The sequence below is a fragment of the Taudactylus pleione genome, unplaced genomic scaffold (genome assembly GCF_031769625.1).
Source record: "Taudactylus pleione unplaced genomic scaffold, aTauple2 ptg000467l, whole genome shotgun sequence".
NCBI lineage: Eukaryota > Metazoa > Chordata > Amphibia > Anura > Myobatrachidae > Taudactylus > Taudactylus pleione.
Genome location: NW_028284869.1, coordinates 662,952 through 689,587, shown reverse-complemented (window position 1 = coordinate 689,587; position 26,636 = coordinate 662,952). Strand labels below are relative to the sequence as shown.

Here is a 26,636-nt window from a genome sequence, read left to right as displayed (position 1 = left end):
CTAGTATTCTGTGAATGACAAAGCCATGACTCTGTCCATATCCCATAAGTGCTACACATACCAACAAAGCTTCCCATTTGTTGAAAGGGCATTTCTTGGTCAGTGTATTCCTGATTTCTTCAAAACAAGAAACATTCTCTAAGGAGCTTATGATCTTAAAAAATGAAAAGAATAAACAAGAAAAATCATGCTTTGGCCAGTGCGACACATACCAACAAAGCTTCCCGTTTTTTGAAAGGGCATTTCTTGGTCAGTGTATTCCTAATTCCTTCAAAACAAGAATAATTCTCTAAGGAGTTTATGATCTTAAAAATTGAATACAAACTATGCGTTGGCCGGGAATCGAACCCGGGTCAACTGCTTGGAAGGCAGCTATGCTCACCACTATACCACCAACGCTTCCTGGTTTGCAAAAGGGCATTTGTTAGTCAAATCTGTAAGCCACAACACCTGATTGTATGATTTCAATGCTCTACACTGTTAATCCATTAATTGACTGCAATGCACTTCTTTTGATGATGGAAAATATTAATACAATGCACAAAATAGGTTTAAAATGTAAATGAATAAATAAACATGATGTCCACTGAAGTCCACTTTTTGGCACTTTTGGAAAAGAGAATTTGAATCAAATGTTAAAGCAGATAATAGGAAAATATATTTAATAGCCTAATTTACATAAGACTATTCAGAGTTGGATATTTTTAAGATGCCATAAATCTAGTATTCTGTGAATGACAAAGCCATGACTCTGTCCATACCCCATAAGTGCTACACATACCAAGAAAGCTTCCCATTTGTTGAAAGGGCATTTCTTGGTCAGTGTATTCCTGATTTCTTCAAAACAAGAAACATTCTGTAAGGAGCTTATGATCTTAAAAAATGAAAAGAATACACTGATAATCCAGTAATTGACTGCAATGCACTTCTTTTGATGATGGAAAATATTAATACAATGCACAAAATAGGTTTAAAATGTAAATGAATAAATAAACATGATGTCCACTGAAGTCCACTTTTTGGCACTTTTGGAAAAGAGAATTTGAATCACATGCTAAAGCAGATAATAGGAAAATATATTTAATAGCCTAATTTACATAAGACTATTCAGAGCTGGATATTTTTAAGATGCCATAAATCTAGTATTCTGTGAATGACAAAGCCATGACTCTGTCCATATCCCATAAGTGCTACACATACCAACAAAGCTTCCCATTTGTTGAAAGGGCATTTCTTGGTCAGTGTATTCCTGATTTCTTCAAAACAAGAAACATTCTCTAAGGAGCTTATGATCTTAAAAAATGAAAAGAATAAACAAGAAAAATCATGCTTTGGCCAGTGCGACACATACCAACAAAGCTTCCCGTTTTTTGAAAGGGCATTTCTTGGTCAGTGTATTCCTAATTCCTTCAAAACAAGAATAATTCTCTAAGGAGTTTATGATCTTAAAAATTGAATACAAACTATGCGTTGGCCGGGAATCGAACCCGGGTCAACTGCTTGGAAGGCAGCTATGCTCACCACTATACCACCAACGCTTCCTGGTTTGCAAAAGGGCATTTGTTAGTCAAATCTGTAAGCCACAACACCTGATTGTATGATTTCAATGCTCTACACTGTTAATCCATTAATTGACTGCAATGCACTTCTTTTGATGATGGAAAATATTAATACAATGCACAAATTAGGTTAAAAATGCAAATGAATAAATAAACATGATGTCCACTGAAGTCCACTTTTTGGCACTTTTGGAAAAGAGAATTTGAATCAAATGTTAAAGCAGATAATAGGAAAATATATTTAATAGCCTAATTTACATAAGACTATTTAGAGTTGGATATTTTTAAGATGCCATAAATCTAGTATTCTGTGAATGACAAAGCCATGACTCTGTCCATACCCCATAAGTGCTACACGTACCAAGAAAGCTTCCCATTTGTTGAAAGGGCATTTCTTGGTCAGTGTATTCCTGATTTCTTCAAAACAAGAAACATTCTCTAAGGAGCTTATGATCTTAAAAAATGAAAAGAATACACTGTTAATCCAGTAATTGACTGCAATGCACTTCTTTTGATGATGGAAAATATTAATACAATGCACAAAATAGGTTTAAAATGTAAATGAATAAATAAACATGATGTCCACTGAAGTCCACTTTTTGGCACTTTTGGAAAAGAGAATTTGAATCAAATGTTAAAGCAGATAATAGGAAAATATATTTAATAGCCTAATTTACATAAGACTATTCAGAGTTGGATATTTTTAAGATGCCATAAATCTAGTATTCTGTGAATGACAAAGCCATGACTCTGTCCATACCCCATAAGTGCTACACATACCAAGAAAGCTTCCCATTTGTTGAAAGGGCATTTCTTGGTCAGTGTATTCCTGATTTCTTCAAAACAAGAAACATTCTGTAAGGAGCTTATGATCTTAAAAAAATGAAAAGAATACACTGATAATCCAGTAATTGACTGCAATGCACTTCTTTTGATGATGGAAAATATTAATACAATGCACAAAATAGGTTTAAAATGTAAATGAATAAATAAACATGATGTCCACTGAAGTCCACTTTTTGGCACTTTTGGAAAAGAGAATTTGAATCACATGCTAAAGCAGATAATAGGAAAATATATTTAATAGCCTAATTTACATAAGACTATTCAGAGCTGGATATTTTTAAGATGCCATAAATCTAGTATTCTGTGAATGACAAAGCCATGACTCTGTCCATATCCCATAAGTGCTACACATACCAACAAAGCTTCCCATTTGTTGAAAGGGCATTTCTTGGTCAGTGTATTCCTGATTTCTTCAAAACAAGAAACATTCTCTAAGGAGCTTATGATCTTAAAAAATGAAAAGAATAAACAAGAAAAATCATGCTTTGGCCAGTGCGACACATACCAACAAAGCTTCCCGTTTTTTGAAAGGGCATTTCTTGGTCAGTGTATTCCTAATTCCTTCAAAACAAGAATAATTCTCTAAGGAGTTTATGATCTTAAAAATTGAATACAAACTATGCGTTGGCCGGGAATCGAACCCGGGTCAACTGCTTGGAAGGCAGCTATGCTCACCACTATACCACCAACGCTTCCTGGTTTTCAAAAGGGCATTTGTTAGTCAAATCTGTAAGCCACAACACCTGATTGTATGATTTCAATGCTCTACACTGTTAATCCATTAATTGACTGCAATGCACTTCTTTTGATGATGGAAAATATTAATACAATGCACAAATTAGGTTAAAAATGCAAATGAATAAATAAACATGATGTCCACTGAAGTCCACTTTTTGGCACTTTTGGAAAAGAGAATTTGAATCAAATGTTAAAGCAGATAATAGGAAAATATATTTAATAGCCTAATTTACATAAGACTATTTAGAGTTGGATATTTTTAAGATGCCATAAATCTAGTATTCTGTGAATGACAAAGCCATGACTCTGTCCATACCCCATAAGTGCTACACATACCAAGAAAGCTTCCCATTTGTTGAAAGGGCATTTCTTGGTCAGTGTATTCCTGATTTCTTCAAAACAAGAAACATTCTCTAAGGAGCTTATGATCTTAAAAAATGAAAAGAATACACTGTTAATCCAGTAATTGACTGCAATGCACTTCTTTTGATGATGGAAAATATTAATACAATGCACAAAATAGGTTTAAAATGTAAATGAATAAATAAACATGATGTCCACTGAAGTCCACTTTTTGGCACTTTTGGAAAAGAGAATTTGAATCAAATGTTAAAGCAGATAATAGGAAAATATATTTAATAGCCTAATTTACATAAGACTATTCAGAGTTGGATATTTTTAAGATGCCATAAATCTAGTATTCTGTGAATGACAAAGCCATGACTCTGTCCATACCCCATAAGTGCTACACATACCAACAAAGCTTCCCATTTGTTGAAAGGGCATTTCTTGGTCAGTGTATTCCTGATTTCTTCAAAACAAGAAACATTCTCTAAGGAGCTTATGATCTTAAAAAATGAAAAGAATACACAAGAAAAATCATGCGTTGGCCAGTGCTACACATACCAACAAAGCTTCCCGTTTTTTGAAAGGGCATTTCTTGGTCAGTGTATTCCTAATTCCTTCAAAACAAGAATAATTCTCTAAGGAGTTTATGATCTTAAAAATTGAATACAAACTATGCGTTGGCCGGGAATCGAAGCCGGGTCAACTGCTTGGAAGGCAGCTATGCTCACCACTATACCACCAACGCTTCCTGGTTTTCAAAAGGGCATTTGTTAGTCAAATCTGTAAGCCACAACACCTGATTGTATGATTTCAATGCTCTACACTGTTAATCCATTAATTGACTGCAATGCACTTCTTTTGATGATGGAAAATATTAATACAATGCACAAAATAGGTTTAAAATGTAAATGAATAAATAAACATGATGTCCACTGAAGTCCACTTTTTGGCACTTTTGGAAAAGAGAATTTGAATCAAATGTTAAAGCAGATAATAGGAAAATATATTTAATAGCCTAATTTACATAAGACTATTCAGAGTTGGATATTTTTAAGATGCCATAAATCTAGTATTCTGTGAATGACAAAGCCATGACTCTGTCCATACCCCATAAGTGCTACACATACCAAGAAAGCTTCCCATTTGTTGAAAGGGCATTTCTTGGTCAGTGTATTCCTGATTTCTTCAAAACAAGAAACATTCTGTAAGGAGCTTATGATCTTAAAAAATGAAAAGAATACACTGATAATCCAGTAATTGACTGCAATGCACTTCTTTTGATGATGGAAAATATTAATACAATGCACAAAATAGGTTTAAAATGTAAATGAATAAATAAACATGATGTCCACTGAAGTCCACTTTTTGGCACTTTTGGAAAAGAGAATTTGAATCACATGCTAAAGCAGATAATAGGAAAATATTTTTAATAGCCTAATTTACATAAGACTATTCAGAGCTGGATATTTTTAAGATGCCATAAATCTAGTATTCTGTGAATGACAAAGCCATGACTCTGTCCATATCCCATAAGTGCTACACATACCAACAAAGCTTCCCATTTGTTGAAAGGGCATTTCTTGGTCAGTGTATTCCTGATTTCTTCAAAACAAGAAACATTCTCTAAGGAGCTTATGATCTTAAAAAATGAAAAGAATAAACAAGAAAAATCATGCTTTGGCCAGTGCGACACATACCAACAAAGCTTCCCGTTTTTTGAAAGGGCATTTCTTGGTCAGTGTATTCCTAATTCCTTCAAAACAAGAATAATTCTCTAAGGAGTTTATGATCTTAAAAATTGAATACAAACTAAGCGTTGGCCGGGAATCGAACCCGGGTCAACTGCTTGGAAGGCAGCTATGCTCACCACTATACCACCAACGCTTCCTGGTTTGCAAAAGGGCATTTGTTAGTCAAATCTGTAAGCCACAACACCTGATTGTATGATTTCAATGCTCTACACTGTTAATCCATTAATTGACTGCAATGCACTTCTTTTGATGATGGAAAATATTAATACAATGCACAAATTAGGTTAAAAATGCAAATGAATAAATAAACATGATGTCCACTGAAGTCCACTTTTTGGCACTTTTGGAAAAGAGAATTTGAATCAAATGTTAAAGCAGATAATAGGAAAATATATTTAATAGCCTAATTTACATAAGACTATTTAGAGTTGGATATTTTTAAGATGCCATAAATCTAGTATTCTGTGAATGACAAAGCCATGACTCTGTCCATACCCCATAAGTGCTACACATACCAAGAAAGCTTCCCATTTGTTGAAAGGGCATTTCTTGGTCAGTGTATTCCTGATTTCTTCAAAACAAGAAACATTCTCTAAGGAGCTTATGATCTTAAAAAATGAAAAGAATACACTGTTAATCCAGTAATTGACTGCAATGCACTTCTTTTGATGATGGAAAATATTAATACAATGCACAAAATAGGTTTAAAATGTAAATGAATAAATAAACATGATGTCCACTGAAGTCCACTTTTTGGCACTTTTGGAAAAGAGAATTTGAATCAAATGTTAAAGCAGATAATAGGAAAATATATTTAATAGCCTAATTTACATAAGACTATTCAGAGTTGGATATTTTTAAGATGCCATAAATCTAGTATTCTGTGAATGACAAAGCCATGACTCTGTCCATACCCCATAAGTGCTACACATACCAAGAAAGCTTCCCATTTGTTGAAAGGGCATTTCTTGGTCAGTGTATTCCTGATTTCTTCAAAACAAGAAACATTCTGTAAGGAGCTTATGATCTTAAAAAATGAAAAGAATACACTGATAATCCAGTAATTGACTGCAATGCACTTCTTTTGATGATGGAAAATATTAATACAATGCACAAAATAGGTTTAAAATGTAAATGAATAAATAAACATGATGTCCACTGAAGTCCACTTTTTGGCACTTTTGGAAAAGAGAATTTGAATCACATGCTAAAGCAGATAATAGGAAAATATATTTAATAGCCTAATTTACATAAGACTATTCAGAGCTGGATATTTTTAAGATGCCATAAATCTAGTATTCTGTGAATGACAAAGCCATGACTCTGTCCATATCCCATAAGTGCTACACATACCAACAAAGCTTCCCATTTGTTGAAAGGGCATTTCTTGGTCAGTGTATTCCTGATTTCTTCAAAACAAGAAACATTCTCTAAGGAGCTTATGATCTTAAAAAATGAAAAGAATAAACAAGAAAAATCATGCTTTGGCCAGTGCGACACATACCAACAAAGCTTCCCGTTTTTTGAAAGGGCATTTCTTGGTCAGTGTATTCCTAATTCCTTCAAAACAAGAATAATTCTCTAAGGAGTTTATGATCTTAAAAATTGAATACAAACTATGCGTTGGCCGGGAATCGAAGCCGGGTCAACTGCTTGGAAGGCAGCTATGCTCACCACTATACCACCAACGCTTCCTGGTTTTCAAAAGGGCATTTGTTAGTCAAATCTGTAAGCCACAACACCTGATTGTATGATTTCAATGCTCTACACTGTTAATCCATTAATTGACTGCAATGCACTTCTTTTGATGATGGAAAATATTAATACAATGCACAAAATAGGTTTAAAATGTAAATGAATAAATAAACATGATGTCCACTGAAGTCCACTTTTTGGCACTTTTGGAAAAGAGAATTTGAATCAAATGTTAAAGCAGATAATAGGAAAATATATTTAATAGCCTAATTTACATAAGACTATTCAGAGTTGGATATTTTTAAGATGCCATAAATCTAGTATTCTGTGAATGACAAAGCCATGACTCTGTCCATACCCCATAAGTGCTACACATACCAAGAAAGCTTCCCATTTGTTGAAAGGGCATTTCTTGGTCAGTGTATTCCTGATTTCTTCAAAACAAGAAACATTCTGTAAGGAGCTTATGATCTTAAAAAATGAAAAGAATACACTGATAATCCAGTAATTGACTGCAATGCACTTCTTTTGATGATGGAAAATATTAATACAATGCACAAAATAGGTTTAAAATGTAAATGAATAAATAAACATGATGTCCACTGAAGTCCACTTTTTGGCACTTTTGGAAAAGAGAATTTGAATCACATGCTAAAGCAGATAATAGGAAAATATATTTAATAGCCTAATTTACATAAGACTATTCAGAGCTGGATATTTTTAAGATGCCATAAATCTAGTATTCTGTGAATGACAAAGCCATGACTCTGTCCATATCCCATAAGTGCTACACATACCAACAAAGCTTCCCATTTGTTGAAAGGGCATTTCTTGGTCAGTGTATTCCTGATTTCTTCAAAACAAGAAACATTCTCTAAGGAGCTTATGATCTTAAAAAATGAAAAGAATAAACAAGAAAAATCATGCTTTGGCCAGTGCGACACATACCAACAAAGCTTCCCGTTTTTTGAAAGGGCATTTCTTGGTCAGTGTATTCCTAATTCCTTCAAAACAAGAATAATTCTCTAAGGAGTTTATGATCTTAAAAATTGAATACAAACTATGCGTTGGCCGGGAATCGAACCCGGGTCAACTGCTTGGAAGGCAGCTATGCTCACCACTATACCACCAACGCTTCCTGGTTTGCAAAAGGGCATTTGTTAGTCAAATCTGTAAGCCACAACACCTGATTGTATGATTTCAATGCTCTACACTGTTAATCCATTAATTGACTGCAATGCACTTCTTTTGATGATGGAAAATATTAATACAATGCACAAATTAGGTTAAAAATGCAAATGAATAAATAAACATGATGTCCACTGAAGTCCACTTTTTGGCACTTTTGGAAAAGAGAATTTGAATCAAATGTTAAAGCAGATAATAGGAAAATATATTTAATAGCCTAATTTACATAAGACTATTTAGAGTTGGATATTTTTAAGATGCCATAAATCTAGTATTCTGTGAATGACAAAGCCATGACTCTGTCCATACCCCATAAGTGCTACACATACCAAGAAAGCTTCCCATTTGTTGAAAGGGCATTTCTTGGTCAGTGTATTCCTGATTTCTTCAAAACAAGAAACATTCTCTAAGGAGCTTATGATCTTAAAAAATGAAAAGAATACACTGTTAATCCAGTAATTGACTGCAATGCACTTCTTTTGATGATGGAAAATATTAATACAATGCACAAAATAGGTTTAAAATGTAAATGAATAAATAAACATGATGTCCACTGAAGTCCACTTTTTGGCACTTTTGGAAAAGAGAATTTGAATCACATGCTAAAGCAGATAATAGGAAAATATATTTAATAGCCTAATTTACATAAGACTATTCAGAGCTGGATATTTTTAAGATGCCATAAATCTAGTATTCTGTGAATGACAAAGCCATGACTCTGTCCATATCCCATAAGTGCTACACATACCAACAAAGCTTCCCATTTGTTGAAAGGGCATTTCTTGGTCAGTGTATTCCTGATTTCTTCAAAACAAGAAACATTCTCTAAGGAGCTTATGATCTTAAAAAATGAAAAGAATAAACAAGAAAAATCATGCTTTGGCCAGTGCGACACATACCAACAAAGCTTCCCGTTTTTTGAAAGGGCATTTCTTGGTCAGTGTATTCCTAATTCCTTCAAAACAAGAATAATTCTCTAAGGAGTTTATGATCTTAAAAATTGAATACAAACTATGCGTTGGCTGGGAATCGAACCCGGGTCAACTGCTTGGAAGGCAGCTATGCTCACCACTATACCACCAACGCTTCCTGGTTTTCAAAAGGGCATTTGTTAGTCAAATCTGTAAGCCACAACACCTGATTGTATGATTTCAATGCTCTACACTGTTAATCCATTAATTGACTGCAATGCACTTCTTTTGATGATGGAAAATATTAATACAATGCACAAATTAGGTTAAAAATGCAAATGAATAAATAAACATGATGTCCACTGAAGTCCACTTTTTGGCACTTTTGGAAAAGAGAATTTGAATCAAATGTTAAAGCAGATAATAGGAAAATATATTTAATAGCCTAATTTACATAAGACTATTTAGAGTTGGATATTTTTAAGATGCCATAAATCTAGTATTCTGTGAATGACAAAGCCATGACTCTGTCCATACCCCATAAGTGCTACACATACCAAGAAAGCTTCCCATTTGTTGAAAGGGCATTTCTTGGTCAGTGTATTCCTGATTTCTTCAAAACAAGAAACATTCTCTAAGGAGCTTATGATCTTAAAAAATGAAAAGAATACACTGTTAATCCAGTAATTGACTGCAATGCACTTCTTTTGATGATGGAAAATATTAATACAATGCACAAAATAGGTTTAAAATGTAAATGAATAAATAAACATGATGTCCACTGAAGTCCACTTTTTGGCACTTTTGGAAAAGAGAATTTGAATCACATGCTAAAGCAGATAATAGGAAAATATATTTAATAGCCTAATTTACATAAGACTATTCAGAGCTGGATATTTTTAAGATGCCATAAATCTAGTATTCTCTGAATGACAAAGCCATGACTCTGTCCATATCCCATAAGTGCTACACATACCAACAAAGCTTCCCATTTGTTGAAAGGGCATTTCTTGGTCAGTGTATTCCTGATTTCTTCAAAACAAGAAACATTCTCTAAGGAGCTTATGATCTTAAAAAATGAAAAGAATACACAAGAAAAATCATGCGTTGGCCAGTGCTACACATACCAACAAAGCTTCCCGTTTTTTGAAAGGGCATTTCTTGGTCAGTGTATTCCTAATTCCTTCAAAACAAGAATAATTCTCTAAGGAGTTTATGATCTTAAAAATTGAATACAAACTATGCGTTGGCCGGGAATCGAAGCCGGGTCAACTGCTTGGAAGGCAGCTATGCTCACCACTATACCACCAACGCTTCCTGGTTTTCAAAAGGGCATTTGTTAGTCAAATCTGTAAGCCACAACACCTGATTGTATGATTTCAATGCTCTACACTGTTAATCCAGTAATTGACTGCAATGCACTTCTTTTGATGATGGAAAATATTAATACAATGCACAAAATAGGTTTAAAATGTAAATGAATAAATAAACATGATGTCCACTGAAGTCCACTTTTTGGCACTTTTGGAAAAGAGAATTTGAATCACATGCTAAAGCAGATAATAGGAAAATATATTTAATAGCCTAATTTACATAAGACTATTCAGAGCTGGATATTTTTAAGATGCCATAAATCTAGTATTCTGTGAATGACAAAGCCATGACTCTGTCCATACCCCATAAGTGCTACACATACCAAGAAAGCTTCCCATTTGTTGAAAGGGCATTTCTTGGTCAGTGTATTCCTGATTTCTTCAAAACAAGAAACATTCTCTAAGGAGCTTATGATCTTAAAAAATGAAAAGAATAAACAAGAAAAATCATGCTTTGGCCAGTGCGACACATACCAACAAAGCTTCCCGTTTTTTGAAAGGGCATTTCTTGGTCAGTGTATTCCTAATTCCTTCAAAACAAGAATAATTCTCTAAGGAGTTTATGATCTTAAAAATTGAATACAAGCTATGCGTTGGCCGGGAATCGAACCCGGGTTAACTGCTTGGAAGGCAGCTATGCTCACCACTATACCACCAACGCTTCCTGGTTTTCAAAAGGGCATTTGTTAGTCAAATCTGTAAGCCACAACACCTGATTGTATGATTTCAATGCTCTACACTGTTATTCCATTAATTGACTGCAATGCACTTCTTTTGATGATGGAAAATATTAATACAATGCACAAATTAGGTTAAAAATGCAAATGAATAAATAAACATGATGTACACTGAAGTCCACTTTTTGGCACTTTTGGAAAAGAGAATTTGAATCAAATGTTAAAGCAGATAATAGGAAAATATATTTAATAGCCTAATTTACATAAAACTATTCAGAGTTGGATATTTTTAAGATGCCATAAATCTAGTATTCTGTGAATGACAAAGCCATGACTCTGTCCATACCCCATAAGTGCTACACATACCAAGAAAGCTTCCCATTTGTTGAAAGGGCATTTCTTGGTCAGTGTATTCCTGATTTCTTCAAAACAAGAAACATTCTCTAAGGAGCTTATGATCTTAAAAAATGAAAAGAATACACTGTTAATCCAGTAATTGACTGCAATGCACTTCTTTTGATGATGGAAAATATTAATACAATGCACAAAATAGGTTTAAAATGTAAATGAATAAATAAACATGATGTCCACTGAAGTCCACTTTTTGGCACTTTTGGAAAAGAGAATTTGAATCACATGCTAAAGCAGATAATAGGAAAATATATTTAATAGCCTAATTTACATAAGACTATTCAGAGTTGGATATTTTTAAGATGCCATAAATCTAGTATTCTCTGAATGACAAAGCCATGACTCTGTCCATATCCCATAAGTGCTACACATACCAACAAAGCTTCCCATTTGTTGAAAGGGCATTTCTTGGTCAGTGTATTCCTGATTTCTTCAAAACAAGAAACATTCTCTAAGGAGCTTATGATCTTAAAAAATGAAAAGAATACACAAGAAAAATCATGCGTTGGCCAGTGCTACACATACCAACAAAGCTTCCCGTTTTTTGAAAGGGCATTTCTTGGTCAGTGTATTCCTAATTCCTTCAAAACAAGAATAATTCTCTAAGGAGTTTATGATCTTAAAAATTGAATACAAACTATGCGTTGGCCGGGAATCGAAGCCGGGTCAACTGCTTGGAAGGCAGCTATGCTCACCACTATACCACCAACGCTTCCTGGTTTTCAAAAGGGCATTTGTTAGTCAAATCTGTAAGCCACAACACCTGATTGTATGATTTCAATGCTCTACACTGTTAATCCATTAATTGACTGCAATGCACTTCTTTTGATGATGGAAAATATTAATACAATGCACAAATTAGGTTAAAAATGCAAATGAATAAATAAACATGATGTCCACTGAAGTCCACTTTTTGGCACTTTTGGAAAAGAGAATTTGAATCAAATGTTAAAGCAGGTAATAGGAAAATATATTTAATAGCCTAATTTACATAAGACTATTCAGAGTTGGATATTTTTAAGATGCCATAAATCTAGTATTCTGTGAATGACAAAGCCATGACTCTGTCCATACCCCATAAGTGCTACACATACCAACAAAGCTTCCCATTTGTTGAAAGGGCATTTCTTGGTCAGTGTATTCCTGATTTCTTCAAAACAAGAAACATTCTCTAAGGAGCTTATGATCTTAAAAAATGAAAAGAATACACAAGAAAAATCATGCGTTGGCCAGTGCTACATATACCAACAAAGCTTCCCGTTTTTTGAAAGGGCATTTCTTGGTCAGTGTATTCCTAATTCCTTCAAAACAAGAATAATTCTCTAAGGAGTTTATGATCTTAAAAATTGAATACAAACTATGCTTTGGCCGGGAATCGAAGCCGGGTCAACTGCTTGGAAGGCAGCTATGCTCACCACTATACCACCAACGCTTCCTGGTTTTCAAAAGGGCATTTGTTAGTCAAATCTGTAAGCCACAACACCTGATTGTATGATTTCAATGCTCTACACTGTTAATCCATTAATTGACTGCAATGCACTTCTTTTGATGATGGAAAATATTAATACAATGCACAAATTAGGTTAAAAATGCAAATGAATAAATAAACATGATGTACACTGAAGTCCACTTTTTGGCACTTTTGGAAAAGAGAATTTGAATCAAATGTTAAAGCAGATAATAGGAAAATATATTTAATAGCCTAATTTACATAAGACTATTCAGAGTTGGATATTTTTAAGATGCCATAAATCTAGTATTCTGTGAATGACAAAGCCATGACTATGTCCATACCCCATAAGTGCTACACATACCAAGAAAGCTTCCCATTTGTTGAAAGGGCATTTCTTGGTCAGTGTATTCCTGATTTCTTCAAAACAAGAAACATTCTGTAAGGAGCTTATGATCTTAAAAAATGAAAAGAATACACTGATAATCCAGTAATTGACTGCAATGCACTTCTTTTGATGATGGAAAATATTAATACAATGCACAAAATAGGTTTAAAATGTAAATGAATAAATAAACATGATGTCCACTGAAGTCCACTTTTTGGCACTTTTGGAAAAGAGAATTTGAATCACATGCTAAAGCAGATAATAGGAAAATATATTTAATAGCCTAATTTACATAAGACTATTCAGAGCTGGATATTTTTAAGATGCCATAAATCTAGTATTCTGTGAATGACAAAGCCATGACTCTGTCCATATCCCATAAGTGCTACACATACCAACAAAGCTTCCCATTTGTTGAAAGGGCATTTCTTGGTCAGTGTATTCCTGATTTCTTCAAAACAAGAAACATTCTCTAAGGAGCTTATGATCTTAAAAAATGAAAAGAATACACTGTTAATCCAGTAATTGACTGCAATGCACTTCTTTTGATGATGGAAAATATTAATACAATGCACAAAATAGGTTTAAAATGTAAATGAATAAATAAACATGATGTCCACTGAAGTCCACTTTTTGGCACTTTTGGAAAAGAGAATTTGAATCACATGCTAAAGCAGATAATAGGAAAATATATTTAATAGCCTAATTTACATAAGACTATTCAGAGCTGGATATTTTTAAGATGCCATAAATCTAGTATTCTCTGAATGACAAAGCCATGACTCTGTCCATATCCCATAAGTGCTACACATACCAACAAAGCTTCCCATTTGTTGAAAGGGCATTTCTTGGTCAGTGTATTCCTGATTTCTTCAAAACAAGAAACATTCTCTAAGGAGCTTATGATCTTAAAAAATGAAAAGAATACACAAGAAAAATCATGCGTTGGCCAGTGCTACACATACCAACAAAGCTTCCCGTTTTTTGAAAGGGCATTTCTTGGTCAGTGTATTCCTAATTCCTTCAAAACAAGAATAATTCTCTAAGGAGTTTATGATCTTAAAAATTGAATACAAACTATGCGTTGGCCGGGAATCGAAGCCGGGTCAACTGCTTGGAAGGCAGCTATGCTCACCACTATACCACCAACGCTTCCTGGTTTTCAAAAGGGCATTTGTTAGTCAAATCTGTAAGCCACAACACCTGATTGTATGATTTCAATGCTCTACACTGTTAATCCATTAATTGACTGCAATGCACTTCTTTTGATGATGGAAAATATTAATACAATGCACAAATTAGGTTAAATATGCAAATGAATAAATAAACATGATGTCCACTGAAGTCCACTTTTTGGCACTTTTGGAAAAGAGAATTTGAATCAAATGTTAAAGCAGATAATAGGAAAATATATTTAATAGCCTAATTTACATAAGACTATTCAGAGTTGGATATTTTTAAGATGCCATAAATCTAGTATTCTGTGAATGACAAAGCCATGACTCTGTCCATACCCCATAAGTGCTACACATACCAACAAAGCTTCCCATTTGTTGAAAGGGCATTTCTTGGTCAGTGTATTCCTGATTTCTTCAAAACAAGAAACATTCTCTAAGGAGCTTATGATCTTAAAAAATGAAAAGAATACACAAGAAAAATCATGCGTTGGCCAGTGCTACACATACCAACAAAGCTTCCCGTTTTTTGAAAGGGCATTTCTTGGTCAGTGTATTCCTAATTCCTTCAAAACAAGAATAATTCTCTAAGGAGTTTATGATCTTAAAAATTGAATACAAACTATGCGTTGGCCGGGAATCGAAGCCGGGTCAACTGCTTGGAAGGCAGCTATGCTCACCACTATACCACCAACGCTTCCTGGTTTTCAAAAGGGCATTTGTTAGTCAAATCTGTAAGCCACAACACCTGATTGTATGATTTCAATGCTCTACACTGTTAATCCATTAATTGACTGCAATGCACTTCTTTTGATGATGGAAAATATTAATACAATGCACAAATTAGGTTAAAAATGCAAATGAATAAATAAACATGATGTACACTGAAGTCCACTTTTTGGCACTTTTGGAAAAGAGAATTTGAATCAAATGTTAAAGCAGATAATAGGAAAATATATTTAATAGCCTAATTTACATAAGACTATTCAGAGTTGGATATTTTTAAGATGCCATAAATCTAGTATTCTGTGAATGACAAAGCCATGACTCTGTCCATACCCCATAAGTGCTACACATACCAAGAAAGCTTCCCATTTGTTGAAAGGGCATTTCTTGGTCAGTGTATTCCTGATTTCTTCAAAACAAGAAACATTCTCTAAGGAGCTTATGATCTTAAAAAATGAAAAGAATACACAAGAAAAATCATGCTTTGGCCAGTGCGACACATACCAACAAAGCTTCCCGTTTTTTGAAAGGGCATTTCTTGGTCAGTGTATTCCTAATTCCTTCAAAACAAGAATAATTCTCTAAGGAGTTTATGATCTTAAAAATTGAATACAAACTATGCGTTGGCTGGGAATCGAACCCGGGTCAACTGCTTGGAAGGCAGCTATGCTCACCACTATACCACCAACGCTTCCTGGTTTTCAAAAGGGCATTTGTTAGTCAAATCTGTAAGCCACAACACCTGATTGTATGATTTCAATGCTCTACACTGTTAATCCATTAATTGACTGCAATGCACTTCTTTTGATGATGGAAAATATTAATACAATGCACAAAATAGGTTTAAAATGTAAATGAATAAATAAACATGATGTCCACTGAAGTCCACTTTTTGGCACTTTTGGAAAAGAGAATTTGAATCACATGCTAAAGCAGATAATAGGAAAATATATTTAATAGCCTAATTTACATAAGACTATTCAGAGCTGGATATTTTTAAGATGCCATAAATCTAGTATTCTGTGAATGACAAAGCCATGACTCTGTCCATATCCCATAAGTGCTACACATACCAACAAAGCTTCCCATTTGTTGAAAGGGCATTTCTTGGTCAGTGTATTCCTGATTTCTTCAAAACAAGAAACATTCTCTAAGGAGCTTATGATCTTAAAAAATGAAAAGAATAAACAAGAAAAATCATGCTTTGGCCAGTGCGACACATACCAACAAAGCTTCCCGTTTTTTGAAAGGGCATTTCTTGGTCAGTGTATTCCTAATTCCTTCAAAACAAGAATAATTCTCTAAGGAGTTTATGATCTTAAAAATTGAATACAAACTATGCGTTGGCCGGGAATCGAAGCCGGGTCAACTGCTTGGAAGGCAGCTATGCTCACCACTATACCACCAACGCTTCCTGGTTTTCAAAAGGGCATTTGTTAGTCAAATCTGTAAGCCACAACACCTGATTGTATGATTTCAATGCTCTACACTGTTAATCCATTAATTGACTGCAATGCACTTCTTTTGATGATGGAAAATATTAATACAATGCACAAATTAGGTTAAAAATGCAAATGAATAAATAAACATGATGTCCACTGAAGTCCACTTTTTGGCACTTTTGGAAAAGAGAATTTGAATCAAATGTTAAAGCAGATAATAGGAAAATATATTTAATAGCCTAATTTACATTAGACTATTTAGAGTTGGATATTTTTAAGATGCCATAAATCTAGTATTCTGTGAATGACAAAGCCATGACTCTGTCCATACCCCATAAGTGCTACACATACCAAGAAAGCTTCCCATTTGTTGAAAGGGCATTTCTTGGTCAGTGTATTCCTGATTTCTTCAAAACAAGAAACATTCTCTAAGGAGCTTATGATCTTAAAAAATGAAAAGAATACACTGTTAATCCAGTAATTGACTGCAATGCACTTCTTTTGATGATGGAAAATATTAATACAATGCACAAAATAGGTTTAAAATGTAAATGAATAAATAAACATGATGTCCACTGAAGTCCACTTTTTGGCACTTTTGGAAAAGAGAATTTGAATCAAATGTTAAAGCAGATAATAGGAAAATATATTTAATAGCCTAATTTACATAAGACTATTCAGAGTTGGATATTTTTAAGATGCCATAAATCTAGTATTCTGTGAATGACAAAGCCATGACTCTGTCCATACCCCATAAGTGCTACACATACCAACAAAGCTTCCCATTTGTTGAAAGGGCATTTCTTGGTCAGTGTATTCCTGATTTCTTCAAAACAAGAAACATTCTCTAAGGAGCTTATGATCTTAAAAAATGAAAAGAATACACAAGAAAAATCATGCGTTGGCCAGTGCTACACATACCAACAAAGCTTCCCGTTTTTTGAAAGGGCATTTCTTGGTCAGTGTATTCCTAATTCCTTCAAAACAAGAATAATTCTCTAAGGAGTTTATGATCTTAAAAATTGAATACAAACTATGCGTTGGCCGGGAATCGAAGCCGGGTCAACTGCTTGGAAGGCAGCTATGCTCACCACTATACCACCAACGCTTCCTGGTTTTCAAAAGGGCATTTGTTAGTCAAATCTGTAAGCCACAACACCTGATTGTATGATTTCAATGCTCTACACTGTTAATCCATTAATTGACTGCAATGCACTTCTTTTGATGATGGAAAATATTAATACAATGCACAAATTAGGTTAAAAATGCAAATGAATAAATAAACATGATGTCCACTGAAGTCCACTTTTTGGCACTTTTGGAAAAGAGAATTTGAATCAAATGTTAAAGCAGATAATAGGAAAATATATTTAATAGCCTAATTTACATAAGACTATTTAGAGTTGGATATTTTTAAGATGCCATAAATCTAGTATTCTGTGAATGACAAAGCCATGACTCTGTCCATACCCCATAAGTGCTACACATACCAAGAAAGCTTCCCATTTGTTGAAAGGGCATTTCTTGGTCAGTGTATTCCTGATTTCTTCAAAACAAGAAACATTCTGTAAGGAGCTTATGATCTTAAAAAATGAAAAGAATACACTGATAATCCAGTAATTGACTGCAATGCACTTCTTTTGATGATGGAAAATATTAATACAATGCACAAAATAGGTTTAAAATGTAAATGAATAAATAAACATGATGTCCACTGAAGTCCACTTTTTGGCACTTTTGGAAAAGAGAATTTGAATCACATGCTAAAGCAGATAATAGGAAAATATATTTAATAGCCTAATTTACATAAGACTATTCAGAGCTGGATATTTTTAAGATGCCATAAATCTAGTATTCTGTGAATGACAAAGCCATGACTCTGTCCATATCCCATAAGTGCTACACATACCAACAAAGCTTCCCATTTGTTGAAAGGGCATTTCTTGGTCAGTGTATTCCTGATTTCTTCAAAACAAGAAACATTCTCTAAGGAGCTTATGATCTTAAAAAATGAAAAGAATAAACAAGAAAAATCATGCTTTGGCCAGTGCGACACATACCAACAAAGCTTCCCGTTTTTTGAAAGGGCATTTCTTGGTCAGTGTATTCCTAATTCCTTCAAAACAAGAATAATTCTCTAAGGAGTTTATGATCTTAAAAATTGAATACAAACTATGCGTTGGCCGGGAATCGAAGCCGGGTCAACTGCTTGGAAGGCAGCTATGCTCACCACTATACCACCAACGCTTCCTGGTTTTCAAAAGGGCATTTGTTAGTCAAATCTGTAAGCCACAACACCTGATTGTATGATTTCAATGCTCTACACTGTTAATCCATTAATTGACTGCAATGCACTTCTTTTGATGATGGAAAATATTAATACAATGCACAAATTAGGTTAAAAATGCAAATGAATAAATAAACATGATGTCCACTGAAGTCCACTTTTTGGCACTTTTGGAAAAGAGAATTTGAATCAAATGTTAAAGCAGATAATAGGAAAATATATTTAATAGCCTAATTTACATTAGACTATTTAGAGTTGGATATTTTTAAGATGCCATAAATCTAGTATTCTGTGAATGACAAAGCCATGACTCTGTCCATACCCCATAAGTGCTACACATACCAAGAAAGCTTCCCATTTGTTGAAAGGGCATTTCTTGGTCAGTGTATTCCTGATTTCTTCAAAACAAGAAACATTCTCTAAGGAGCTTATGATCTTAAAAAATGAAAAGAATACACTGTTAATCCAGTAATTGACTGCAATGCACTTCTTTTGATGATGGAAAATATTAATACAATGCACAAAATAGGTTTAAAATGTAAATGAATAAATAAACATGATGTCCACTGAAGTCCACTTTTTGGCACTTTTGGAAAAGAGAATTTGAATCAAATGTTAAAGCAGATAATAGGAAAATATATTTAATAGCCTAATTTACATAAGACTATTCAGAGTTGGATATTTTTAAGATGCCATAAATCTAGTATTCTGTGAATGACAAAGCCATGACTCTGTCCATACCCCATAAGTGCTACACATACCAACAAAGCTTCCCATTTGTTGAAAGGGCATTTCTTGGTCAGTGTATTCCTGATTTCTTCAAAACAAGAAACATTCTCTAAGGAGCTTATGATCTTAAAAAATGAAAAGAATACACAAGAAAAATCATGCTTTGGCCAGTGCGACACATACCAACAAAGCTTCCCGTTTTTTGAAAGGGCATTTCTTGGTCAGTGTATTCCTAATTCCTTCAAAACAAGAATAATTCTCTAAGGAGTTTATGATCTTAAAAATTGAATACAAACTATGCGTTGGCTGGGAATCGAACCCGGGTCAACTGCTTGGAAGGCAGCTATGCTCACCACTATACCACCAACGCTTCCTGGTTTTCAAAAGGGCATTTGTTAGTCAAATCTGTAAGCCACAACACCTGATTGTATGATTTCAATGCTCTACACTGTTAATCCATTAATTGACTGCAATGCACTTCTTTTGATGATGGAAAATATTAATACAATGCACAAAATAGGTTTAAAATGTAAATGAATAAATAAACATGATGTCCACTGAAGTCCACTTTTTGGCACTTTTGGAAAAGAGAATTTGAATCACATGCTAAAGCAGATAATAGGAAAATATATTTAATAGCCTAATTTACATAAGACTATTCAGAGCTGGATATTTTTAAGATGCCATAAATCTAGTATTCTGTGAATGACAAAGCCATGACTCTGTCCATATCCCATAAGTGCTACACATACCAACAAAGCTTCCCATTTGTTGAAAGGGCATTTCTTGGTCAGTGTATTCCTGATTTCTTCAAAACAAGAAACATTCTCTAAGGAGCTTATGATCTTAAAAAATGAAAAGAATAAACAAGAAAAATCATGCTTTGGCCAGTGCGACACATACCAACAAAGCTTCCCGTTTTTTGAAAGGGCATTTCTTGGTCAGTGTATTCCTAATTCCTTCAAAACAAGAATAATTCTCTAAGGAGTTTATGATCTTAAAAATTGAATACAAACTATGCGTTGGCCGGGAATCGAAGCCGGGTCAACTGCTTGGAAGGCAGCTATGCTCACCACTATACCACCAACGCTTCCTGGTTTTCAAAAGGGCATTTGTTAGTCAAATCTGTAAGCCACAACACCTGATTGTATGATTTCAATGCTCTACACTGTTAATCCATTAATTGACTGCAATGCACTTCTTTTGATGATGGAAAATATTAATACAATGCACAAATTAGGTTAAAAATGCAAATGAATAAATAAACATGATGTCCACTGAAGTCCACTTTTTGGCACTTTTGGAAAAGAGAATTTGAATCAAATGTTAAAGCAGATAATAGGAAAATATATTTAATAGCCTAATTTACATTAGACTATTTAGAGTTGGATATTTTTAAGATGCCATAAATCTAGTATTCTGTGAATGACAAAGCCATGACTCTGTCCATACCCCATAAGTGCTACACATACCAAGAAAGCTTCCCATTTGTTGAAAGGGCATTTCTTGGTCAGTGTATTCCTGATTTCTTCAAAACAAGAAACATTCTCTAAGGAGCTTATGATCTTAAAAAATGAAAAGAATACACTGTTAATCCAGTAATTGACTGCAATGCACTTCTTTTGATGATGGAAAATATTAATACAATGCACAAAATAGGTTTAAAATGTAAATGAATAAATAAACATGATGTCCACTGAAGTCCACTTTTTGGCACTTTTGGAAAAGAGAATTTGAATCAAATGTTAAAGCAGATAATAGGAAAATATATTTAATAGCCTAATTTACATAAGACTATTCAGAGTTGGATATTTTTAAGATGCCATAAATCTAGTATTCTGTGAATGACAAAGCCATGACTCTGTCCATACCCCATAAGTGCTACACATACCAACAAAGCTTCCCATTTGTTGAAAGGGCATTTCTTGGTCAGTGTATTCCTGATTTCTTCAAAACAAGAAACATTCTCTAAGGAGCTTATGATCTTAAAAAATGAAAAGAATACACAAGAAAAATCATGCGTTGGCCAGTGCTACACATACCAACAAAGCTTCCCGTTTTTTGAAAGGGCATTTCTTGGTCAGTGTATTCCTAATTCCTTCAAAACAAGAATAATTCTCTAAGGAGTTTATGATCTTAAAAATTGAATACAAACTATGCGTTGGCCGGGAATCGAAGCCGGGTCAACTGCTTGGAAGGCAGCTATGCTCACCACTATACCACCAACGCTTCCTGGTTTTCAAAAGGGCATTTGTTAGTCAAATCTGTAAGCCACAACACCTGATTGTATGATTTCAATGCTCTACACTGTTAATCCATTAATTGACTGCAATGCACTTCTTTTGATGATGGAAAATATTAATACAATGCACAAATTAGGTTAAAAATGCAAATGAATAAATAAACATGATGTCCACTGAAGTCCACTTTTTGGCACTTTTGGAAAAGAGAATTTGAATCAAATGTTAAAGCAGATAATAGGAAAATATATTTAATAGCCTAATTTACATAAGACTATTTAGAGTTGGATATTTTTAAGATGCCATAAATCTAGTATTCTGTGAATGACAAAGCCATGACTCTGTCCATACCCCATAAGTGCTACACATACCAAGAAAGCTTCCCATTTGTTGAAAGGGCATTTCTTGGTCAGTGTATTCCTGATTTCTTCAAAACAAGAAACATTCTGTAAGGAGCTTATGATCTTAAAAAATGAAAAGAATACACTGATAATCCAGTAATTGACTGCAATGCACTTCTTTTGATGATGGAAAATATTAATACAATGCACAAAATAGGTTTAAAATGTAAATGAATAAATAAACATGATGTCCACTGAAGTCCACTTTTTGGCACTTTTGGAAAAGAGAATTTGAATCACATGCTAAAGCAGATAATAGGAAAATATATTTAATAGCCTAATTTACATAAGACTATTCAGAGCTGGATATTTTTAAGATGCCATAAATCTAGTATTCTGTGAATGACAAAGCCATGACTCTGTCCATATCCCATAAGTGCTACACATACCAACAAAGCTTCCCATTTGTTGAAAGGGCATTTCTTGGTCAGTGTATTCCTGATTTCTTCAAAACAAGAAACATTCTCTAAGGAGCTTATGATCTTAAAAAATGAAAAGAATAAACAAGAAAAATCATGCTTTGGCCAGTGCGACACATACCAACAAAGCTTCCCGTTTTTTGAAAGGGCATTTCTTGGTCAGTGTATTCCTAATTCCTTCAAAACAAGAATAATTCTCTAAGGAGTTTATGATCTTAAAAATTGAATACAAACTATGCGTTGGCCGGGAATCGAAGCCGGGTCAACTGCTTGGAAGGCAGCTATGCTCACCACTATACCACCAACGCTTCCTGGTTTTCAAAAGGGCATTTGTTAGTCAAATCTGTAAGCCACAACACCTGATTGTATGATTTCAATGCTCTACACTGTTAATCCATTAATTGACTGCAATGCACTTCTTTTGATGATGGAAAATATTAATACAATGCACAAATTAGGTTAAAAATGCAAATGAATAAATAAACATGATGTCCACTGAAGTCCACTTTTTGGCACTTTTGGAAAAGAGAATTTGAATCAAATGTTAAAGCAGATAATAGGAAAATATATTTAATAGCCTAATTTACATTAGACTATTTAGAGTTGGATATTTTTAAGATGCCATAAATCTAGTATTCTGTGAATGACAAAGCCATGACTCTGTCCATACCCCATAAGTGCTACACATACCAAGAAAGCTTCCCATTTGTTGAAAGGGCATTTCTTGGTCAGTGTATTCCTGATTTCTTCAAAACAAGAAACATTCTCTAAGGAGCTTATGATCTTAAAAAATGAAAAGAATACACTGTTAATCCAGTAATTGACTGCAATGCACTTCTTTTGATGATGGAAAATATTAATACAATGCACAAAATAGGTTTAAAATGTAAATGAATAAATAAACATGATGTCCACTGAAGTCCACTTTTTGGCACTTTTGGAAAAGAGAATTTGAATCAAATGTTAAAGCAGATAATAGGAAAATATATTTAATAGCCTAATTTACATAAGACTATTCAGAGTTGGATATTTTTAAGATGCCATAAATCTAGTATTCTGTGAATGACAAAGCCATGACTCTGTCCATACCCCATAAGTGCTACACATACCAACAAAGCTTCCCATTTGTTGAAAGGGCATTTCTTGGTCAGTGTATTCCTGATTTCTTCAAAACAAGAAACATTCTCTAAGGAGCTTATGATCTTAAAAAATGAAAAGAATACACAAGAAAAATCATGCGTTGGCCAGTGCTACACATACCAACAAAGCTTCCCGTTTTTTGAAAGGGCATTTCTTGGTCAGTGTATTCCTAATTCCTTCAAAACAAGAATAATTCTCTAAGGAGTTTATGATCTTAAAAATTGAATACAAACTATGCGTTGGCCGGGAATCGAAGCCGGGTCAACTGCTTGGAAGGCAGCTATGCTCACCACTATACCACCAACGCTTCCTGGTTTTCAAAAGGGCATTTGTTAGTCAAATCTGTAAGCCACAACACCTGATTGTATGATTTCAATGCTCTACACTGTTAATCCATTAATTGACTGCAATGCACTTCTTTTGATGATGGAAAATATTAATACAATGCACAAATTAGGTTAAAAATGCAAATGAATAAATAAACATGATGTCCACTGAAGTCCACTTTTTGGCACTTTTGGAAAAGAGAATTTGAATCAAATGTTAAAGCAGATAATAGGAAAATATATTTAATAGCCTAATTTACATAAGACTATTTAGAGTTGGATATTTTTAAGATGCCATAAATCTAGTATTCTGTGAATGACAAAGCCATGACTCTGTCCATACCCCATAAGTGCTACACATACCAAGAAAGCTTCCCATTTGTTGAAAGGGCATTTCTTGGTCAGTGTATTCCTGATTTCTTCAAAACAAGAAACATTCTGTAAGGAGCTTATGATCTTAAAAAATGAAAAGAATACACTGATAATCCAGTAATTGACTGCAATGCACTTCTTTTGATGATGGAAAATATTAATACAATGCACAAAATAGGTTTAAAATGTAAATGAATAAATAAACATGATGTCCACTGAAGTCCACTTTTTGGCACTTTTGGAAAAGAGAATTTGAATCACATGCTAAAGCAGATAATAGGAAAATATATTTAATAGCCTAATTTACATAAGACTATTCAGAGCTGGATATTTTTAAGATGCCATAAATCTAGTATTCTGTGAATGACAAAGCCATGACTCTGTCCATATCCCATAAGTGCTACACATACCAACAAAGCTTCCCATTTGTTGAAAGGGCATTTCTTGGTCAGTGTATTCCTGATTTCTTCAAAACAAGAAACATTCTCTAAGGAGCTTATGATCTTAAAAAATGAAAAGAATACACTGTTAATCCAGTAATTGACTGCAATGCACTTCTTTTGATGATGGAAAATATTAATACAATGCACAAAATAGGTTTAAAATGTAAATGAATAAATAAACATGATGTCCACTGAAGTCCACTTTTTGGCACTTTTGGAAAAGAGAATTTGAATCAAATGTTAAAGCAGATAATAGGAAAATATATTTAATAGCCTAATTTACATAAGACTATTCAGAGTTGGATATTTTTAAGATGCCATAAATCTAGTATTCTGTGAATGACAAAGCCATGACTCTGTCCATACCCCATAAGTGCTACACATACCAACAAAGCTTCCCATTTGTTGAAAGGGCATTTCTTGGTCAGTGTATTCCTGATTTCTTCAAAACAAGAAACATTCTCTAAGGAGCTTATGATCTTAAAAAATGAAAAGAATACACAAGAAAAATCATGCGTTGGCCAGTGCTACACATACCAACAAAGCTTCCCGTTTTTTGAAAGGGCATTTCTTGGTCAGTGTATTCCTAATTCCTTCAAAACAAGAATAATTCTCTAAGGAGTTTATGATCTTAAAAATTGAATACAAACTATGCGTTGGCCGGGAATCGAAGCCGGGTCAACTGCTTGGAAGGCAGCTATGCTCACCACTATACCACCAACGCTTCCTGGTTTTCAAAAGGGCATTTGTTAGTCAAATCTGTAAGCCACAACACCTGATTGTATGATTTCAATGCTCTACACTGTTAATCCATTAATTGACTGCAATGCACTTCTTTTGATGATGGAAAATATTAATACAATGCACAAATTAGGTTAAAAATGCAAATGAATAAATAAACATGATGTCCACTGAAGTCCACTTTTTGGCACTTTTGGAAAAGAGAATTTGAATCAAATGTTAAAGCAGATAATAGGAAAATATATTTAATAGCCTAATTTACATAAGACTATTCAGAGTTGGATATTTTTAAGATGCCATAAATCTAGTATTCTCTGAATGACAAAGCCATGACTCTGTCCATACCCCATAAGTGCTACACATACCAACAAAGCTTCCCATTTGTTGTAAGGGCATTTCTTGGTCTGTGTATTCCTGATTTCTTCAAAACAAGAAACATTCTCTAAGGAGCTTATGATCTTAAAAAATGAAAAGAATACACAAGAAAAATCATGCGTTGGCCAGTGCTACACATACCAACAAAGCTTCCCGTTTTTTGAAAGGGCATTTCTTGGTCAGTGTATTCCTAATTCCTTCAAAACAAGAATAATTCTCTAAGGAGTTTATGATCTTAAAAATTGAATACAAACTATGCGTTGGCCGGGAATCGAAGCCGGGTCAACTGCTTGGAAGGCAGCTATGCTCACCACTATACCACCAACGCTTCCTGGTTTTCAAAAGGGCATTTGTTAGTCAAATCTGTAAGCCACAACACCTGATTGTATGATTTCAATGCTCTACACTGTTAATCCATTAATTGACTGCAATGCACTTCTTTTGATGATGGAAAATATTAATACAATGCACAAATTAGGTTAAAA

The 26,636-nt window shown here is 34.0% G+C and overlaps 24 non-coding genes across 24 annotated transcripts; all 24 read right to left on the bottom strand.

Annotated features, from left to right (window-relative positions):
• Positions 1-327: 327 nt before the first annotated feature.
• Positions 328-399, bottom strand: TRNAG-UCC (transfer RNA glycine (anticodon UCC)). Its single transcript has one exon. It is a non-coding gene; the product is annotated as a tRNA-Gly (tRNA).
• A 1,067-nt stretch (positions 400-1,466) lies between these two features.
• Positions 1,467-1,538, bottom strand: TRNAG-UCC (transfer RNA glycine (anticodon UCC)). Its single transcript has one exon. It is a non-coding gene; the product is annotated as a tRNA-Gly (tRNA).
• A 1,487-nt stretch (positions 1,539-3,025) lies between these two features.
• On the bottom strand, positions 3,026-3,097 carry TRNAG-UCC (transfer RNA glycine (anticodon UCC)). The gene has a single exon. It is a non-coding gene; the product is annotated as a tRNA-Gly (tRNA).
• Positions 3,098-4,164: 1,067 nt separating this feature from the next.
• On the bottom strand, positions 4,165-4,236 carry TRNAG-UCC (transfer RNA glycine (anticodon UCC)). The gene has a single exon. It is a non-coding gene; the product is annotated as a tRNA-Gly (tRNA).
• A 1,067-nt stretch (positions 4,237-5,303) lies between these two features.
• Positions 5,304-5,375, bottom strand: TRNAG-UCC (transfer RNA glycine (anticodon UCC)). The gene has a single exon. It is a non-coding gene; the product is annotated as a tRNA-Gly (tRNA).
• A 1,486-nt stretch (positions 5,376-6,861) lies between these two features.
• Positions 6,862-6,933, bottom strand: TRNAG-UCC (transfer RNA glycine (anticodon UCC)). Its single transcript has one exon. It is a non-coding gene; the product is annotated as a tRNA-Gly (tRNA).
• A 1,067-nt stretch (positions 6,934-8,000) lies between these two features.
• TRNAG-UCC (transfer RNA glycine (anticodon UCC)) lies at positions 8,001-8,072 on the bottom strand. The gene has a single exon. It is a non-coding gene; the product is annotated as a tRNA-Gly (tRNA).
• Positions 8,073-9,139: 1,067 nt separating this feature from the next.
• On the bottom strand, positions 9,140-9,211 carry TRNAG-UCC (transfer RNA glycine (anticodon UCC)). The gene has a single exon. It is a non-coding gene; the product is annotated as a tRNA-Gly (tRNA).
• Positions 9,212-10,278: 1,067 nt separating this feature from the next.
• TRNAG-UCC (transfer RNA glycine (anticodon UCC)) lies at positions 10,279-10,350 on the bottom strand. The gene has a single exon. It is a non-coding gene; the product is annotated as a tRNA-Gly (tRNA).
• A 648-nt stretch (positions 10,351-10,998) lies between these two features.
• On the bottom strand, positions 10,999-11,070 carry TRNAG-UCC (transfer RNA glycine (anticodon UCC)). Its single transcript has one exon. It is a non-coding gene; the product is annotated as a tRNA-Gly (tRNA).
• Positions 11,071-12,137: 1,067 nt separating this feature from the next.
• Positions 12,138-12,209, bottom strand: TRNAG-UCC (transfer RNA glycine (anticodon UCC)). Its single transcript has one exon. It is a non-coding gene; the product is annotated as a tRNA-Gly (tRNA).
• A 2,206-nt stretch (positions 12,210-14,415) lies between these two features.
• TRNAG-UCC (transfer RNA glycine (anticodon UCC)) lies at positions 14,416-14,487 on the bottom strand. The gene has a single exon. It is a non-coding gene; the product is annotated as a tRNA-Gly (tRNA).
• A 648-nt stretch (positions 14,488-15,135) lies between these two features.
• TRNAG-UCC (transfer RNA glycine (anticodon UCC)) lies at positions 15,136-15,207 on the bottom strand. The gene has a single exon. It is a non-coding gene; the product is annotated as a tRNA-Gly (tRNA).
• Positions 15,208-15,855: 648 nt separating this feature from the next.
• TRNAG-UCC (transfer RNA glycine (anticodon UCC)) lies at positions 15,856-15,927 on the bottom strand. The gene has a single exon. It is a non-coding gene; the product is annotated as a tRNA-Gly (tRNA).
• Positions 15,928-16,575: 648 nt separating this feature from the next.
• TRNAG-UCC (transfer RNA glycine (anticodon UCC)) lies at positions 16,576-16,647 on the bottom strand. Its single transcript has one exon. It is a non-coding gene; the product is annotated as a tRNA-Gly (tRNA).
• Positions 16,648-17,714: 1,067 nt separating this feature from the next.
• On the bottom strand, positions 17,715-17,786 carry TRNAG-UCC (transfer RNA glycine (anticodon UCC)). Its single transcript has one exon. It is a non-coding gene; the product is annotated as a tRNA-Gly (tRNA).
• Positions 17,787-18,853: 1,067 nt separating this feature from the next.
• On the bottom strand, positions 18,854-18,925 carry TRNAG-UCC (transfer RNA glycine (anticodon UCC)). The gene has a single exon. It is a non-coding gene; the product is annotated as a tRNA-Gly (tRNA).
• Positions 18,926-19,992: 1,067 nt separating this feature from the next.
• TRNAG-UCC (transfer RNA glycine (anticodon UCC)) lies at positions 19,993-20,064 on the bottom strand. Its single transcript has one exon. It is a non-coding gene; the product is annotated as a tRNA-Gly (tRNA).
• A 648-nt stretch (positions 20,065-20,712) lies between these two features.
• On the bottom strand, positions 20,713-20,784 carry TRNAG-UCC (transfer RNA glycine (anticodon UCC)). Its single transcript has one exon. It is a non-coding gene; the product is annotated as a tRNA-Gly (tRNA).
• A 1,067-nt stretch (positions 20,785-21,851) lies between these two features.
• TRNAG-UCC (transfer RNA glycine (anticodon UCC)) lies at positions 21,852-21,923 on the bottom strand. Its single transcript has one exon. It is a non-coding gene; the product is annotated as a tRNA-Gly (tRNA).
• Positions 21,924-22,990: 1,067 nt separating this feature from the next.
• On the bottom strand, positions 22,991-23,062 carry TRNAG-UCC (transfer RNA glycine (anticodon UCC)). The gene has a single exon. It is a non-coding gene; the product is annotated as a tRNA-Gly (tRNA).
• Positions 23,063-24,129: 1,067 nt separating this feature from the next.
• Positions 24,130-24,201, bottom strand: TRNAG-UCC (transfer RNA glycine (anticodon UCC)). Its single transcript has one exon. It is a non-coding gene; the product is annotated as a tRNA-Gly (tRNA).
• A 1,486-nt stretch (positions 24,202-25,687) lies between these two features.
• On the bottom strand, positions 25,688-25,759 carry TRNAG-UCC (transfer RNA glycine (anticodon UCC)). Its single transcript has one exon. It is a non-coding gene; the product is annotated as a tRNA-Gly (tRNA).
• A 648-nt stretch (positions 25,760-26,407) lies between these two features.
• Positions 26,408-26,479, bottom strand: TRNAG-UCC (transfer RNA glycine (anticodon UCC)). The gene has a single exon. It is a non-coding gene; the product is annotated as a tRNA-Gly (tRNA).
• Positions 26,480-26,636: the final 157 nt, after the last annotated feature.